At 43.7% G+C, this 11,895-nt stretch overlaps 1 protein-coding gene across 1 annotated transcript in view; it reads left to right on the top strand.

The window, feature by feature from the left end:
- Positions 1-6,519: 6,519 nt before the first annotated feature.
- The window catches only part of NDRG1 (N-myc downstream regulated 1), a 40,641-nt gene continuing 35,265 nt past the window's right edge, over positions 6,520-11,895 (top strand). The window contains exon 1 of the mRNA XM_027711295.2: positions 6,520-6,630. The gene's annotated coding sequence lies outside the window, so the exon portion shown is untranslated. The remainder of the gene's footprint in view (positions 6,631-11,895) is intronic.

Genomic DNA, 11,895 nt, shown 5'->3' with positions numbered 1-11,895 from the left:
GTAGTTTGTTTTCTTGTAGGTTTGAAAAGAAATGTTCAAAAGGAAGAAATGTCAAAGGGTAGTTCTTAAAGGTAGTAATGTCTAATTGGTTTTCTTTAGCCAGAGCAAACCCTTTCTGATAAACACCAAGTTTCTTGTTGGAAAGAGGATGGTGAAGGCCACCCAACTCTGAGAGAGCTGAGGAAAATCCCCCCTTATTTAAAGCCTTTCAATATTTCATTTCTCCACGTCTTACTGCTGTGTAGGGCTATGGCACTGCCTTTAGTTCACAGTTAAGACAGGTCTCTCTACTTTCTTCCCTGCCCATAGCTGACAACAAAAAGAATCAACATGAATTAAAAAGAAAATAATATCTCGTACCAGCTCAGTAAAACTACATCTGTAAGGGAACTTATTGTGTTTATCTGTATTTTTGGTGTCGATCACTAAAGGAACGAGCTCTATACAATTGTACATACAAGTGTGTACGTGTGCGTTCAACAGGTGGGCAAGTCTGAGGAGTTCAATATTCCTCCAGCAGGAATAAACAAACTCATGCAAGAGGCTACCAGATACCCATAAAAACAATTCTCTGATCTCCCGGCAGCCCCAAAAAACTTTCTGTTTGGACCATTGAACAAACACTGGGCAGGTGAGTAGCTGGTCACCAGACACGTCCTTCTGGGGCCATCAGCAAGGACAGGGATCTCCATGGGCCACAGTGCATGGCTTTGTGCAAACTTCTTCTGCACAGTGGCAAGCAGGTGACGAAGAAGGATACACAAAGAACCCATCTGAGTAGACAAACTGAGACTACATAAGTGCATTACACGTTGATTGTGGTGAATGAACCTGAACCTCACAGAATCACAGAATCACAGAATCACAGAATCACAGAATCACAGAATGGGTAAGGTTGGAAGGCACCACAGTGGGTCATCTGGTTCAACCTCCCTGCTCCAGCAGGGTCATCCCAGAGCATGTGGCATAGGGTTGTGTCCAGACAGTTCTTGAATATCTCCAGTGAGGGAGACTCCACAACCTCTCTGGGGAACTTGTTTCAGTGTGTGCTCAGTCACAGACACAGTAAAGTTCTTCCTCATGTTCAGGTGGAATTTCCTGTACATTCATTTCTTCCTATTGCCTCTTGTCCTATTGCTTGGAACCACCAAGAAGAGCCTGGTCCATCCCCTTGGCACCCTCCCTTCAGATACTTGTGTACAGCGATGAGGTCCTCTCTTACTCATCTCTTCTTGGGGCTGAACAGGCCCAGGTACTTCAGCCTTTCCTCATAAGAGGGGTGCTTCAAACCCTTAATCATCTTTGTTGCCCTTCTCTGGACCTGCTCCAAAAGCTCCATATCTCTCTTGTTCCGAGGAGCCCAGAACTGGACACAACACTCCAGATGTGGCCTCACCAGGGCGGAGTAGAAGGTCGGGATCACTTCCCTCAACCTGCTGGCAACGGTCTTTCTAATGTACCCCAGGATGTTGTTGGTCTTCTTGGCCCCCAGGACACACTGTCTGCTCCTGGACAGCCTGTTGTCTACCAGGATCCCCAAGTCCTTCTCTGCAGAGCTTCTTCCCAGCATGTCAACCCCCAGCCTGTACTGGCGCCTGCAGTTTTTCTTCCCCAGGTGCAGAACCCTGCATTTGCTTCCTTAGTCTGAAACACAGACACCACTGAGAACTGTAAAATCAAAGCTGGGCTGCCACCAAATCAGGATGTGTGTGAAACCACTGCCACCCTTGGAAAAGGAGTTGCTTTAGATCCTAACTGAAAACCCAGTTGGGATTTCTTCCCTTTTGTTTTATCCTGTGCAAGTTCCAGATAATCCCTGCTGGCTTAATCTTTGCACAATAGATAGCTTCTAAAATGAAGGCTTTCTTTGTGAGTTCTTGGTGTGAGAAACAGATTTTAATCTAGATATTGCAATTGGAGCCTTTTCTGTTTGGAGGAGCAGTAGAAGTATGCAGCAAGTCCCAATTCTCTTTCCAACTGTAGCAGGGATATAGAGCTATCTCCCTGCTTTCATAATGACATCTGTGAGCAACAGAGCCAAATTCTTTCTTCTTCCTGTTTGGCTTGATGAACTTTCATTATTTTTGCAAAATGTGTTAACCCCATCAGGAGAAATTGCAAGCAAAGAATTGTGCAATTGGTACATAACCACCCTCTAGGAGATGGTTGAAATTTTTTCCTGGTAAGGAGAAGAGCTGTACTCAAACACAACAGAGTGAGTATCGTATCTGACACTGTCCCTAGTTGCCTGCATCCTCTGTGGGTTCCAGAATGTGAGGCAGTATCAGAGAAAACTCTCATTGACCATAGGTATTCATCTCAGAGAGAACTCACAGTCAAAAACCTTATGTGGAAATAAACATAAAATCTATTTTAGAGCTTGTCTCTCTTGGCTTTTTCTCTTGGCTAGCTTTAATATTTACCAGTCATCATGTTGACTTCTCGTAAACCCAGGTCTTAGGCACTTACTTGTCCATGTGCACTGGACTGAAAGCCTGAGTGGCAAATGCAGGGCTGGGCAGCTGCGTCAATCAGCAGCTAAGTCCTGCTGTGAATGCAGCTCACAGATTCCACACCAACCAACAGAGCTTCCTACAGATATGTTTCCCTTGGTAAAACATTCCACCAATTACTCCTGAAGGGACATACCTATTCCAAACAAAACAACCCCCCCCCATCACCTCCATTTATCAAATGAACTTACAGATAAACTCAATATTCTGAAATATATTAAAAAAAGAATCCACTTCCTTTGAAAATGGCAGGAAGTTCCTAATGCAAGACCAAATAAATGACTCACCCTGCATCTATGCTTTTGCTGAAGCAGACAAACCTGCCAAAAGCAGTTTCCAAACTGGAAATAAGTACTTAAGTGGGAATATGAATAATACCAGGCAGTTCTCTGACAAAGGCATGTGAATCTTCAGTCTGTGGTGTTATTTATTTATATTTTTAATTGAGGTCAGTGCCCTTAGTTCAAAGCTACATTGAATAATTTTTGGAAGGACAACCAATCTGTATGGCTACATGTCAGCATCATCAAGGGATCCAAAGACAACAACAAAAGGCTATAGTAGAATAAAATTCCCAGTAGATGGGGTGTGATATTTGATGGGTCACACAGGGAATTCTTTTAACATGAACCAGCAAACATCAAGTATATTTTTCATAAAACATGTAGCTTAATCCAAAATTATCCCTTCTGTATTGTTAGCAAGAACAAGGGAACACCCAGTTTCTTTTGCAGTGACTAATAATATTACCACTGCTTAAATGTAAACAGAGTGCAGAGATCTTTCTAAACAAATGCACAATATTTTTTGCAAAATATAACACTGTGCTCCTTTATTTAACTCTTTTTCCTTCTTTGCTGCTGCAGCACAACCACTGAAATTTCCTGTGTTAATGTTGGCATAGCAAGAAATATAATGTCAAGGGAAAGAGGAATAGTCTTTTAATTAAAATCTGTTTCCATAGCATTGAAATAGATGGAATTGCTACCTTTCGGTGGACTTTGGATCAGGTCTCTTGTCTGGTGGTTCTTCATTTTCACCACCCTCTTTCCCCTGGAGCCTTGCAAGCATTGATTAGTTAATGGCTTTAAAGTGCTATTTAAATGCTGAAATATTGTTACTACCAGACACTGGAACACAGAGGCAGGTTTCAGCTCAGCACATATGATTAGTCTTTCACTAACATGGAAGTATGGTCTTTCATTCTTTGTGCATATGTGTCTTTGGATGTGTGGATACTTGCAACAACCCAGTTTAGTAAAACAAAATAAAACAGTAAATCAAGGACTTGTTTACTTTACCCTTAAAGAACTTGGAGACATGAGCTGTGGTCTCAAGTGAAAGTCATCAACAGCACTGGAAAGGTTTCAGATTCATTTTCACAGCTCGTTTTCTGGTACAGGAATGGAGATCCGTGTGGGGCAGCCACCCCTCTAGAGATGCTCTTCTGTAAAGGACAAGTGCATGCCAGCTGCGTAGAGCTGGTTTATTCAATGAAATAATATTTACAGTAGAAGTACTTCTTGAGATTTCAGTGAGTCCACGTGGGTGGCAGCTTGTATTGTCTCCCGAGCACAGCAGTTCCTAAAGTACACACGTCTGTGCACGTACGGATACTGGCACAGGAGCCACTCCGGTGCTGCGGGAATGCGGTGTGAGCAGTCCTGCAGCCCAGCACGGGCTGAAAAGTCACTGAGGCTCTGGCTGTTGCATTGTCAGTAGTGACATTCTGGCAAATTGAGGTTTGACATTCCTGTTTTCCCAACCTGTCTTCTGAGCAGACTTTTTCAAGCAGAGAGGAGTGATGTTCCCCAAGCTTTCACCCATGCTCCTTTCTGGCACACACCAGAATTTGAATCTCTGAGTATAAACTTTAGCAATTACATCTTCACATAGTAAAATACTTTCTAACTTGGATTTTCGGAATTAATTCATTTTCTTTTGCAATCCACGATCACCCTCAAAAGACATTGTAAATTACTGTGTTATTCTCAGCCATAACTAGCAAAATAGCTGAGAAGAGTGCATGAACTAGCAAAGGCTCTGTTTGGGTGCACAGATTACCAGGCTTTTCAAGCAACTACTCCTTGGGGCTTCTACCTGCCAGCCTCTAACATTTTAGAAGGTCCAACACCACATGTGATCTAAATAGCAAACAAACTGCAAAGGTCAAAGCAGAAGAAAACACTTCATTCCAGTTTTCCAGTCCATTCCAGACTCAGTACTTGTTTTTTACTGATGGAGTCTGCATCTAGTGCACAGAGAACAGTTAATTCCATCTGAATCTCTGGAGCTTTCAGCCCCTTCCCCAAAAAGCAGCCAAGCACAGCAGATTGAAAAGTTACTTGAGGATGGGCCAAATCACACAACTCAGACACTGACCCAGGTCTGTTTTCTGAAGGACTGAACGTTTCTGAGCTAGGATTTTGTTTCATGATCAGATAAAGGAAGGATTAATCTGTTGGAAAATTAATCAAGCCCATCTTCTCATTCTAGCATTTACACTTTTTCCATAACTTTGGTACACCAAGCTAGGCAGATCTTCCATAACAAACACAGCATGCCAGCGATTTGATGACATAATTTTGAAGATATGACTTCAAAATAGGCTCGGTTGCAAATTAAATTATTTGTGATGGTTTCATTTGTTTCCTGGCATCACAGTTTAAGATGATTATGAAAAAGATTAGACATTTTATGATCCAAAAAAAAAAAGAAAGCACACACAGAGCAGTGCTGTCTTAGAATGACAAATGCTTCTCCTCTGTTGTTCAGAAATACTTTTCATCCTTGCAAACATCAACTAAGAAAACAAGATAAGAAATTTCCTTTATTCTACACTTGGTAATACTTTGGAATTATTGCTGAACAACATGATCTCCCATCATTTTGTGGTGAAAAAGGGACCAGAATTCCAGGGGTTTTTTTTCCTGAAGGCAGCAGTTTCTGACTCAGGTGCAGAAGTTGACTTAGGAGGGGAGAAGCTAATATGCATTTTAACAGGAGCAAGCTTCTGTAGATCAACTTAATAAGCTTATTGTATAGCCAAGAAAACAGGAGGCAGAGAGTTTAACAGAGTTTCAGAGTTTAAGCAATTTCTGATTCCCTTTTCAGGCCACCTAATGAGGGAGAATGACAACATGCTGTGATTTCATCAGTTTGGGTCACAGTAACCTACCATAAAAGTGAGGTTGTTAAGTGAAACCACACTCTTGCGGGAAGTGTTGCTTTACAGAGAAGTCACAGAAAAAGCAGCTCAGGCCGTCATAGTTTAACCCGCCCCTCGGCGGGTGGCTACACGCAGAACTGTGTATACACAGATACTCTTTGCTCAGCAGGCGAGGGCCTCTTTTTGGAATAAACGATTAGCTGCGCTTCTTGCCGAAGAGCTGTTCACTGGGAAACTCACACAGCACTTGCAGCACCCCCTGCACCCTCTGAACTTCACCAGAAATGTACAAAGGCATTATTTTCCTCTTGCAAATACAGCTCCTTCCTAGTGGTCACTTTGATCTATGAGAATAAGATTTTGCAACTAAGGATCTGGTAAACAGACTTTATATCCATATAGAAGTATGTAGGTCCGCAGGACTTTGGCCACCTGTTGCACGACCCCGCTGTCGCCGTCCCCGGCTCAGCCTTTCTCAAGGCTCCTGTTCTTTAGGTCTTTGGGCAAGCCCTTGCACACACTCCTCTCTCCTCACTAAAGTGTGAGAAGCCCCTGCTAACGGGATCCGGGAAGCAGGACGGGTGACGGGTCTCCGCCGCTCGCTGCTCCCAAGTCTGCCCGGGAATGAGATGTCAGCGCTGAGCTCTCTCCAGTCGGGCTGCGCGGCCAGGAAGGAGGGGAGAGCTGAGCTTGCGGCTGGGCGCCGAGGTTGCCGGCTGACATCCAGGGACCCCGTGCGCACCGGGCACACGGGGTGTATCCGCCGCCGCAGTCGCCCGCGGCCGGCGGGGCAACCCCGGGGCCGGGCGGGCGGAGCCCCGGGACGGGCGGCGGCGGCGGCACCGCCCGGCAGGCGGAGCCCGGGCTATAAATCCGCCCCGCGGGCCCGGGCGGTGTCGGAGCGCGGTGGCGGCAGCAGGCGGAGTAGGGACAGCAGGAGCGTGGCAGGTAAGGAAGGTCCCTCCATCCATCTTTGTCTCTATTCATCCTTCCATCCGTTCGCCCGACCCGTGGACCTCGCGGTTCCCTCGAGCGCGCATTGCCCTCCTCCTTGTTCATATAACTAAATCCCTTTCCCGCTCCTTCGAGCAGGGCTCTGCCATCTGCAGGGGAGACGGATGGCTCTCAGCGGGGTGGTGGCTTGGAGGGGACCCCGGCCTTTCCCGGGAACGGGGGTGGCTGCGGGATGCTGCTGTCCAGGTTCCCGGGCAGCAGCGGGATGGGCTGAAAAGCAGCTGTGTAGCCCAGACACATACTTTCCCTACGGAAGTTGACCAGTGATGATTGTTGCCTGCGTCTCTCTGCTCTCGCAGCTCTGTGCTGGGTTCGGAGCACGGGACGGCCTTGACTGGTGGTGTCTGGTCAGTTGTTTCAGTGGAGTTGTTGTCACTGTATGTGGCGACAGGCACAGTTTTGCCGCCCGTGCTTCCAGGCACCCCTCAGTTCAGAGCACTTCAGCGTAGTGTTAGCAGGGAGGCACAGCCACGCACTGGGGCTGATGAAATAAGGGATTTCACTTCTGCTAGGGAGAATGTTTTGGCTAATGCTTTTCGTCATGCTATGGTTTTCCTATGAAACACTTACAAGCTACCATTACTCATTGTTGAACCCAGCGTTTTATAAAGATCACAGTGCCCGATTTGGCACCCCTTCCCCAGAACAGGACTTCAGAAAGAACTGATAACAAACTAACTGATAACAAAATAACAGATGTGTTATTTTGATGACTTTTTTTTCTCCTATTTAAATAGGAACTGTATTTTGAATGTAGCAAATGCAGTTGTAGTGACATGGAAGAGTTCAAAGACTACCTGAAGCTTTCTGCCCACATTCTCTGTATGGTGTTTTGACTTCCTCTGGCTTTCTATCAAATTTTTTTCTGTGTGTCCAAGTGTGTCAAAGATACATAGCTACTGAAAAACTCACTGTTGAGAGCAAGCAATGGAAATACCCTGTAAACGGTAGCTAGCAACTGTTTCAGGTAAATATCTGAGAAGCCTGTCTTGCTCTTTTTAGTTTTGGCTCTCACAGGCACGATTTACGTAAAAGAATCAGCCAGTGCATTAAGCTATGCACTTCAAACTTGACTCTGGAAACATGTTTGGTGGTTTTTTGGTTTGGTTTGGTTTTGTTTTGTTTTTAATTTTGTACTCTTTTACTCAGAGTCTAATGTAGTTAGACATGGAAGGGCTGTGTTTTTATCACAAGTATTTGAGTAAACAGCAGGCAGCTAGTGCTGTGTGATGCCCTGTGCACAGCAAGAATTTAATGACTGTGGATGAAATAGTAAAACTCAGAAGTAGATGCAGCAAAAATAGTGTTCCTTAAAGGCTTATGCAGTTCCCAGGGTATTAATGAGTCCTATGTTCTTGGAAAAAACAAAAATCATAAATGTGTTCAGGAGGAACTGTTGTGTGTTTTGACATGGAAAACACTGTGCAGTGAAAACAGGTTTTAGTGTAGTAATGAGACCCCTTAGGGTGTCTGTGGTTTCTATATCTAGTTGTTCAGTATAAACTGAACAGATGCCATGGTATAATGGTTTGGGAACCTGGAGGCCTCAACTTCTGCATCTGAGCTCCTTGTGCAGCAGACAGCTGAATGGGCAGGGCTTCAACCTTGAAAACTTTTAACCAGAATTTCTACAGTTAGTGAACTGAGAGATTGTAAAAAGGTTTGAGTTGGAAGGGACCTTAAAGATTATATATTTCCAACACTCTTGCCATAGTCAGGGACATCTTTCATTGGACCAGGTTCCTCAAAGCCCTATCCAGCCTGGCCTTGAACACTTCCAGGATGAGACATCCGCAGCTTCTCTGGGCATCCTGTTTCAGTGCCTCACCACCTTCACAATGAAGAATTTCTTCCTAATATCTAACTTTAATTGACCTTCTTTCAGTTTAAAGCCATTCTGCCTTGTCCTGTCACTATGTGCCCTTGTAAAAATATGAACTCATCCCTTGAAAATGGGCACTCTACAAATTGGCTGACCTTGACCTTGAACCAGGCTGGGGCAGAGGGTCTAGAAGGTCTTGACTAGCTCTGGTTTTCATCTGTTTTCCTTAGAAAGAAGGGTTTGTGTACTTATTTTCTATATTCATTGGCCTCTTCACCAAGGTGACAGCAAGATAGAGATGTCAAGGCATCAGGTGTCCATGGAATTAGGCAACAGCCAAAGAACTGTCACCTGCTGCTGAGAGAGGGCAGCCACATGCACTGCCTGTGTTTGGGAGCCAGCACCACCAGAAAACAAGCTCTTAAGCTTTTCCGTTTCGGCCCTGCACAATGGCTTTTTTATTTTTGCCAAAACAAAAAGGAACACTAAAACTGTGACAGGTCATCTGAGTAGATTGTATGAATGCTCAGTGAAACCAGGAGGATTCTGCAATTGTCTTTACTCCTGTGGGAGGCACTCTGCTCTTCAAATTCCTTTTTGCACTATGACAGTTACATGGGGAGATTACAGTATACCTTTTGGAACATTTTGGCATGGAATCCTCGTCCTTAGAAGTAGTTATAAGGCAATTAAGTAATTTTCACTTGTAGTTCAGGTGGGATTAGCAGTGAACTGCTGTGAGAAAAATTCTTTGATTCAGGTTTTTAAACCCAAGTGATTAATTTACTTGACTGAAGTGCAACATACATCTTCTCACGAGCAGCTTAAGGGATTTTGGCAAACTTCTAACTTCCCACAGAAAATACTGTTTTTTCACTCAATCTCATGAGAGCCCAAAACATAGATGATACATGTAATGAGACATTTCCTGCTTTTGTTGTCTCAAAATAGACAAAGAGTGAAAGAAAAGATAAAGAAGGGATGAAACCGGCTTGAAGCTCTTCAGAATGAAGACAAGTAGAAACTGTGAAACTCAAAAATAACACAAATTCTAATTGTGTTGGATCAGCAGTGTTTACATCATGTGTACAGCTGGAAGCTTAAGGCAGCAAAAGCCTGTTTGCTGTCAGGGAGAGCATTGCCTAGGAAAGCAATGGCCTGAATTGGTTCAGTCGCAGCAGTATGCAGCAAGATTACTTGCTCTGGTTTGATCATCTGAAAGGAAAACCTTCTAAAAACCAGGAGATGCAACTTCTTGGTATTAAAAAGGATGAAATGCTGGTTCTGGAGATGAAGTATGAATTCCAGCTGACTTTTTACATCTAACTTTCATGTTGAGTCACAGCACCTGGAAATCTCAGGCAGAAGTATAGAAGAGCTTACTTTGTCCTGTCACCTTTTTGCTAAATAAATGATATTGCATGTAGACTGTCCCTGGCTTCAGCTTTAGGTGGGAATTTGAATGTTTACCCTAATGTATGATGGTGATGCCCCTGCAGTCTTCTCAGTGAAGAACATCCCTGGACTGCTGGGGAGTGGTCTCCAGCTGTCAGCAGGTTATTATAAAATCATAGAAAGGCTTGAGTTAGAAGGGACCCTAAAGATCATCTAGTTCTAACCCCTCTGCCGTGGGCAGGGATGCCAACCACTAGGTCAGGTTACTCAGGTCCAGGAGCAGCAGCTACCCTTCTGCCCTCTGTCAAAAGCTCTGTCCCAAAAGTTGCAAGCAAATTAGTTGCTGCTGCTGAAAAGTCAGGGGAAATATTCTGCAATTGTTTCAAAGACTGGGAGTTAAGGAAATTTTAAGGGTTGGTGGTGTGTGTTGCTATGGATGACTAAAATCTGGGTTAGACCTCTTGGAAATCAATGGCTGTGAATGTAATGGCTATTGAACTTGGTGTTCCTCTCAAATGGAGGCAGCTTTTTTTTCCTATCCAGAGCCCTGGGTGACTTCAATGCGGGACAGTCAGTGGGAGGTAATCCCTACTGTTAATTTCCTTTGGCTATGGAGCTGGAGCTGTAAGGAACCATTCAGAGCTTCTCCTGAATATGTGTTCATGTATCATTGAAGTGTTATTATGACAAAATTTAACTCAGTACTGAGCATCCATGTGAATCAGTCACGTGAACCATTATCTGGCATTTAATCCAGCACGGCAAGTGTGAAGTAGAGAAAAAAGTAAAACCTGAAATTATTGAATTATCAAACTTGAATGTGTGAGCTCCTATGTTGGATGATGAAGGAAATGAGTTTTTACTTTTAGCTAAGGACTGCTGCAGGTTTAGGTCTGTTTTGTTTCCCAGCTGGCATGAGTGTTGCCTTTGGATAATGCTTAGCAGCTTGTTGTTAGAGGGACGTTCTCCATGCAGAGGTGCACTGTGGTAAGCTTGCTGATGCACAGCTGGGTTGCCTATGCTGATGAAATTTTCCACAGCTGTATCTGTTTGTACTAAGCAGGATGTCTGTCAGTTTTGCTGCTCTTATTTTGTGTGGCTGATCACATTTCCTATGTTTCTTTTGGGTTTGGGGCTACTTCCTTTCAGTTAGTTGTCAAAATTTTAATACATCTTATTCATCTGTCAAGGTTTTTTCTCTTAGTAGCTGGAAGTTGGTCAATGCAGGTCTTCCTCTTCAAGCCCTGTTTTTAAAACTGGGTATTCACTACTCTTCCAAGCCTTTAACTGACTGCTTCCTGTCTGACCTAACTATAGCTTCAAAAGTGTGGCTCTCTTAGCTTATTTTCTACCATGGATGTGTAAGGTCAGCCTGCTAGTACTGTATGGATGATGTAGAAATTAATGGAAAGAGAAAGCCTTAGGACTTAGTGCAGCATGAAAACCTAACTCACAAATCTTTCCACGTGCTTTCAACCCTCCACTGGGTTTGGTTATTTGTGTGGTTGTCAGTCCTTGCTGTTTCACTGCTCTTAAGACTTGACTTTCTAAAAAATTCTGAATTTTAGGAAGAACAAAAGAAGTAATAAAGATCCAAAACTGTAATGGCCCAATGAAGACCCTGAAAGCGGAGGTACTGGTATTGAAAGCAAAAAAGTGTTGTGTTTACTAGTAGGCATAAGGCATAATGTAAAATAATAAGCAAAGTAGGATGCAACTTTTGAAGGAACTTTTATTTGTGTTCACAGTAAACAGACATCTAGATGGGAAGTGCACTGTTAAAGGAAGGAAGGATTGCTCTTGCTGTGGGATTTTCGATTACTTCCTTCAGGAAGATTGTGTGCACCTTGACAAACTAATGATGTCATTCTCCTGCTGCCATAGTTCTACAGTGCTCTAAACATACTTTTCATGAACTGTATGTAACATATCCCTGCTAAATTTGTCCAAGGATACAAATACGTCTTAAAAGTTGTGACATA

Source organism: Pipra filicauda, unplaced genomic scaffold (assembly GCF_003945595.2).
Source record: "Pipra filicauda isolate LSUMZ 115617 unplaced genomic scaffold, ASM394559v2 scaffold6_size6359152_pilon, whole genome shotgun sequence".
Lineage (NCBI taxonomy): Eukaryota > Metazoa > Chordata > Aves > Passeriformes > Pipridae > Pipra > Pipra filicauda.
The sequence above is the reverse complement of the archived record's forward strand: the minus strand, read 5'-3'. Positions and strand labels throughout refer to the sequence as shown.